Raw genomic sequence first — 6,914 nt, forward strand, 5'->3', positions numbered from 1 at the left:
ATTCTATATAATTCGGTTTGACAGATTTTTACTCATAAATGAACTTATCCTTGTGATTTTATCTATTAAGAAGCTTATTTTATTGAGTGGGCCAGAAAAGACAGAGATGTGGGATGTCCATGACTTTCAGTAACCAAAATCTTTCTTATTTTCATCAACCTCAAACTCTCTTGTTTTGTTGCTACACGTTTAGTTTTGAAATTTGCATTTGAAACCATTCCAAGTGATTCCATGACAAAACTACATACATGGTTACCCTAAACTCTTAAGGTAACAAAACCATGAACGAAAAAAGCAGAGTAGTTGCGTCAGCAACAACTAGAAAGGTCAAAGCATTTGCAGAGCAGACCAAACGGTGGACTAAATCCAGCTTTTAAAGTTGCAGCAAATCTCTATGTTCGATGGAAATTGAAAGGTTAGCCTCCTCGTCTTTTTAGCTGAGTCCTTTTGCAATAATACATCATAACTGAACGAAGCCAATTGTGACAAATTAGCAAAATAATATTAACAATGTCATATAGTTTGACGATAATTTCTTCCAAGAAAATAATATAATTTCCTTAACGTTACTTATTTATATATTTATCTATACTAAGCTTTCCTAAGTGTTGAGATAAGCAGAGTAATATATGAGAAGAGGTGTCTTGAGTATTGAAGAGAAGATGAGTTGATGAGGGAAATAGGAGAAGAAATGCCTTAGGGCGATCCGGTCTTATCCGGCCGTACATGGCCGTACGGGTCATGCGGATAGTGGTCGACCCAAACTCGACCAAAGAAGAAAAGAAGTTACCAAGGTAGAAAGGTAAGTCGACCAAAGTTACTGAGAGACTTAGCCCTATCCTATCTGACCGTTGGAAGAAAGAAGAGAGCATCTAGACAGGCTGGCTCAGCCTGGATGGATAAGGTTCTTCCTTTGGCACATGTGAAGCTTCTGATTGGTCCCAGTTTGAATTAAAGCAACCTTATCCTTGACCTCACATGCTTAGTCTAATCTGTCTCTTGTATCTCTTTCTATATATTGTAAACTCTTGGCTGATTAAATGATTAACGAGTTTTTGAGCATTCTCTCTCAAGTCTCTCTCATGTTCATCATGAATCTCACATACTCCTAAACATGATTACTTAATCTCCACAACTCTCTCTCTTAATCTCTCATAATCTACCTTAATCTCTCAATACCTATTCTATTCTCTAAAATCTCATGGTATCAGAGCCAGGTTGGCTTTGGTATTGAGAGATCTCATTTGCATTTTCTCTTCATCTTTCAAAATCGGGTGCTTGTGACTTGTTCTTACGTTCTTGTGAAATCTGTGAAGTGGTATCATTCTCTTTGAGTCCGTGTGTTCTTGGAGGTTGGTGCTGTGTGTTCTTCAGCTGAGTTGCAAGATTGAAACTTTGTGGTGGTATCTGGTTAAAGGAAGCAAAGATGGAAGGAAACATCAACTTTGGCAAGCTTGTTACAGTTCCGGTGGCTTTGAAAGGAGGTTCAAACTATCTCCTTTGGTCTCGGCTGGTGAAGACTGCTATTGGAAGGCTTGGGTTATGGAGCCACATCACGGATGATGGTCCAGAGCTAGCAGCCAAAGAAACTGAAGAAGGTGAAGAGGAGAAAGCTCTCGCCAAAACAGAAGCAAAGAAGTGGGTACAAGAAGACTTGATGGTGCTATCTGTACTACAAGGATCTCTTGAAGTTCCACTCCTTGAAGCTTACAGCTACTGTGAGACTCCCAAACACTTGTGGGAGACACTCTTGAAGACATTTGGTAATGTCTCAAACATCAGCCGTGTGTTTGAACTGAAGAGGGCAATCAACTCCATGAAGCAAGATGGAGGAGAGCTCACCAAACACATGGGAAAGTTTGGATCATTATGGTCTGAGCTTGAAAGCCTAAGGCCTAACACCATTGATCAATCAACGCTCATGGAGAGGAGAGAGCAAGATCATGTGTTTAGCTTGTTGATGACATTGGATCCTTGTTACAAGGATGTCATCAAGCACATCTTGAGATCCTCAAGCCTGCCATCTATGGAGGAAGTGTATGCTCAACTTCAGAAGGAGGAAGGGTCTTTTGGTCTCTTTGGGGGTAAAGGAGAGCTTACCATGGCTCATCAAGCCGAGGAGGTGCAAGCTAACAAGGCCGCATACCGAGGTGATGGAAGAAAGCATGAGAAGTATGAGGGAAGCTGTGAGCATTGCAAGAGGTCCGTGCATAAGAAGCGCCAGTGTTGGATCATACATCCCCATCTCAAGCCAAGCTGGATGAAGGAAAGAGAGGCAAAGGCTCACCTTTCTGCTGGATCAAATGGTACTGGGTCATCAGGGGCTAGTCCAAGTGTTAAAGCAGGTGAAAGTGAAGGTCGAGCTCTAGCTTCTCATCAGCTGGGTGGGCAAGGTATGGAGCAGGAGATATTCAGGAAGACTGATCTTGAAGCATTCTTCAAAGCTCTTAAGGAGTCTGGTAACACACTCGGAAACACTCTTGGTTACTCATACACTGCTCATGCTAGGTGTAGTACAACTGATATAGGTTGCTAGATATTTTTAAAGACTCTTATATTGCAGCAGCTAAGCCTAGCATATCTGAAAATTTGTTAAGCATGCTAGGAAACCTGATAAACCGAAATGAATCATCTAGGACTCACATTGCTAAGAGCTTGCATAAACCATTGATCATTGATTCTGGTGCATCTCATCATATGATAAGTGACAACCATCTGATTAAAGATATTGAACCTGCTCATGGTCATGTTATGATAGCTAATGGAGCTAAGATCCCTATTAAGGGCATTGGCAAACTAAAATTGTTTGATAAAGAGTCTAAAGCCTTTTTCATGCCTGAATTTACTTCAAATCTCTTATCTGTTAAGAAATGCACCACTGATCTTCAATGCAATGTTATCTTTAGTCCTAATGATGTGAAGTATCAGGATATTAAAAGCAGTAGATTGATTGGGCAAGGAGCAACCAGAGGAGATCTTTATATGCTTGAAGACCTGTCACCTATTTCTATTTCTAGTTCTTGTTTTTCATCTAGTTCTTCCGTGAGTAATGATGCATTGTGGCATGCTAGACTTGGTCATCCTCATGTTAAGGCCTTAAGCATTATGTTACCAGGTGTCATGTTTAAAAATAATGAGTGTGAGGCATGTATTTTGGGTAAGCATTGTAAGACTGTATTTCAAAGATCTTCTACTATCTATGAGGATTGTTTTGATTTGATTCACTCTGATGTCTGGACTGCACCTTGTTTATGTAGAGATGATTATAAGTATTATGTTACATTCATTGATGAAAAATCCAAATACACCTGGTTAACATTAATTAAAACAAAAGATAGGGTTCTTGATGCATTTAAAAAATTTAAAGCTTATGTTACTAACCAATATCATGCCAAGATTAAGATTTTCAGGTCTGATAATGGTGGGGAGTACATAAGTCATGCATTCAAAGAACACCTTGCTCAACATGGGATTCTACACCAGACCAGCTGTCCATACACTCCTCAACAGAATGGAGTGGCCGAAAGGAAGAACAGGCACCTGATGGAAGTGGCCATGTCTATGATGTTTCACAGGAGTGTTCCAAAAAGATATTGGAGTGATGCTGTGATGACTGCTTGCTATCTGATCAACAGGATACCAACCAGAATCTTAGAACACCAATCCCCTTTTGAGGTACTCAACAAAAGCAAGCCAGTTTTAAATCACTTGAGAACATTTGGGTGTGTTTGTTATGTATTGGTACCTGGTGAGATGAGAAACAAGCTAGAAGCAAAGAGCACTAAGACTATGCTTGTTGGCTATTCTACATCCCAAAAGGGATACAAGTGCTTTGATCCTACAGCCAGAAGAGTCTTAGTGTCTCGAGAAGTGAAGTTTATGGAGGAAAAAGGATATTATGATGGGAAGAATTGGGAGGAGCTTGAAAGTCTTTCTCAACCATCAGATCAGGCTGCTAGCTTGAGAAACATACTGGAGGAGCTCGGTATTGGAGTGTCCCAGGATCAGAGCAGGCGTTCAGAACCTGCTCCAGTTGCCGCTGAAGAACAAACCCACTTTGAACATGAGGGGGGAAGTGAATCTGAAGCTGAACGGTTAGGAGATCAAGGCTCAGGTGAAGCTGGAGATCTAGGAAATCAAGGCTCAGATTCTCCTGTCCAAAGTGGAGAGGAATCAGTAAGAGAGAACCAAAATGAAGATCAAGAAGCTGGAGAAGAAAACCAGATTCAAGAAGAACCTATTGAGGAACAAGTGGTGGTGCCTTTGAGAAGAAGCACACGGGAGAAGAGGGATCCTTCCAACTGGGTAAACACGAGAGTGTACTACAATGCCCAGGCTGTGGAGCATCCTTCCCAAGCCGTGTGTTCTTTTGCTGAGTATCCAGAAGAGCATTGTGCTTTCATGGTGAGCTTAGATGAGAGCTATGTACCAAGAAGCTATGAAGAGGCTATGCTCATTCAAGAATGGAGGGATTCAGTCAATGCTGAGGCTGATGCCATGGTCAAGAATGATACATGGTATGAAAGTGAGTTGCCTAAGGGAAAGAGAGCTGTGTCATGCAAGTGGATTTTCACCATTAGGTAGATACTCAGACCTATGGAGAGGACTACATTGATACCTTTGCTCCTGTTGCAAAGCTTCACACCATTCGGATAGTACTATCAGTGGCAACTAACCTTGGGTGGGATCTCTGGCAAATGGATGTAAAGAATGCCTTCCTCCAAGGAGAGCTAGAAGATGAGGTCTATATGCTCCCACCTCCGGGTCTTGAAGGAATGGTGAAGCCAGGGAATGTGCTCAGACTTAAGAAGGCCATCTACGGGTTAAAACAATCACCTAGAGCATGGTACAACAAGCTAAGCACAACACTGAATGGGAGAGGCTTCAGGAAGTCAGAGCTTGATCACACCCTCTTTACCCTTATTACTCCATCAGGAATCATTGTTCTGCTTGTGTATGTGGATGATATCATCATAACAGGCAGTGATAAGGAAGGAATCAAAGCCACCAAGGAATTCCTGAAGTCAGTCTTTGATATAAAGGACTTGGGAGAGATGAAGTACTTCCTTGGGATTGAGTTATGTAGATCAAAGGAAGGATTGTTTATCTCTCAAAGAAAGTATGCATTGGATCTCTTGAAGGATGCCGGTGCCTATGGAGGGAAAACAGCCAAAATTCCCATGGAGGATGGGTATAAGGTTCCACGTGAGGGGGAGCTAGAAGATAGCAAGCTGTTTCATGATCCAAAGCTGTATAGAAAGCTTGTGGGGAAGCTGATATACTTAACCATCACACGGCCAGACATTTGCTTTGTTGTGAATCAAGTAAGCCAGCATATGCAAGCTCCTAAGGAGCATCACTGGCGCATGGTTGAGAGAGTTCTCATGTACTTGAATGAACTCAAGGGCTTGGTATATGGATGGGTTGCAATGGAAGCACTGAAGTTGTGGGTTATTGTGATGCTGATTGGGCAGGTGATAGAGCAGATAGAAGGTCTACAACAGGCTACTGCACATTCCTTGGAGGAAACATGGTTACGTGGAAGAGCAAGAAGCAAAAGGTGGTATCATGCTCTAGTGCTGAAGCTGAGTATAGAGCTATGCTTAAGCTCACCAACGAGTTGGTGTGGATCAAGGGGATCCTAAAGCATTTGGAGATTGAGCAAGCGACACCAATGACTATGCATTGTGATAATCAAGCGGCCATTCACATTGCTACCAACTCAGTGTTTCATGAGAGAACTAAGCACATTGAAGTAGACTGCCACAAGGTAAGGCAGATGATAGTCTTAGGGGTGATCTTGCCATGTTACACCAGGAGTGAAGATCAGTTGGCAGATGTATTCACCAAGGCAGCTAGACAAAAGATCATGGAGTCTATACACATCAGGTTAGGACTCATTGATCTTTCGTCTAAGGGCTAGTTTATACACTCTCCTGATCATGAGGTCTTTACTCTTTTTCCCTCATCAAAGTTTTGTCCCAAATGGGTTTCTTTGGTGGGGTTTTTAATGAGGAAGAGCTCATGGTCCTTCCAAGCTTTGACTTGTTTCATATGGTCAAGCTTGAGGGGGAGTGTTGAGATAAGCAGAGTAATATATGAGAAGAGGTGTCTTGAGTATTGAAGAGAAGATGAGTTGATGAGGGAAATAGGAGAAGAAATGCCTTAGGGCGATCCGGTCTTATCCGACCGTACATGGCCGTACGGGTCATGCGGATAGTGGTCGACCCAAACTCGACCAAAGAAGAAAAGAAGTTACCAAGGTAGAAAGGTAAGTCGACCAGAGTTACTGAGAGACTTAGCCCTATCCTATCTGACCGTTGGAAGAAAGAAGAGAGCATCTAGACAGGCTGGCTCAGCCTGGATGGATAAGGTTCTTCCTTTGGCACATGTGAAGCTTCTGATTGGTCCCAGTTTGAATTAAAGCAACCTTATCCTTGACCTCACATGCTTAGTCTAATCTGTCTCTTGTATCTCTTTCTATATATTGTAAACTCTTGGCTGATTAAATGATTAACGAGTTTTTGAGCATTCTCTCTCAAGTCTCTCTCATGTTCATCATGAATCTCACATACTCCTAAACATGATTACTTAATCTCCACAACTCTCTCTCTTAATCTCTCATAATCTACCTTAATCTCTCAATACCTATTCTATTCTCTAAAATCTCACTAAGTACCCCAACAACTTCAACTAATGTAAATAGAGAGAAACAATTGGAGATGGTTTTAGAGAGAGTGATGAGTTCTGTAAAAGTAACACCCTTATTTATAGTTGTAGATTTGATCTGTAACGTTGGAGGAGTGGGAGGGGAAGTATTGTAAAAGTAAGCCTTTTTAGTATACCTTTCTGAAGAAAGTCAAGAACTAACTAAGAATCAAAGGAAGAAAAATAACTGGAGTTATGAATATATA

The 6,914-nt window shown here is 41.5% G+C and overlaps 1 pseudogene; it reads left to right on the forward strand.

The window, feature by feature from the left end:
- The first annotated feature begins 1,426 nt into the window (after positions 1-1,426).
- The window catches only part of LOC106297955, a 9,883-nt pseudogene continuing 4,395 nt past the window's right edge, over positions 1,427-6,914 (forward strand).

This window comes from Brassica oleracea, chromosome C6 (assembly GCF_000695525.1).
Source record: "Brassica oleracea var. oleracea cultivar TO1000 chromosome C6, BOL, whole genome shotgun sequence".
Lineage (NCBI taxonomy): Eukaryota > Viridiplantae > Streptophyta > Magnoliopsida > Brassicales > Brassicaceae > Brassica > Brassica oleracea.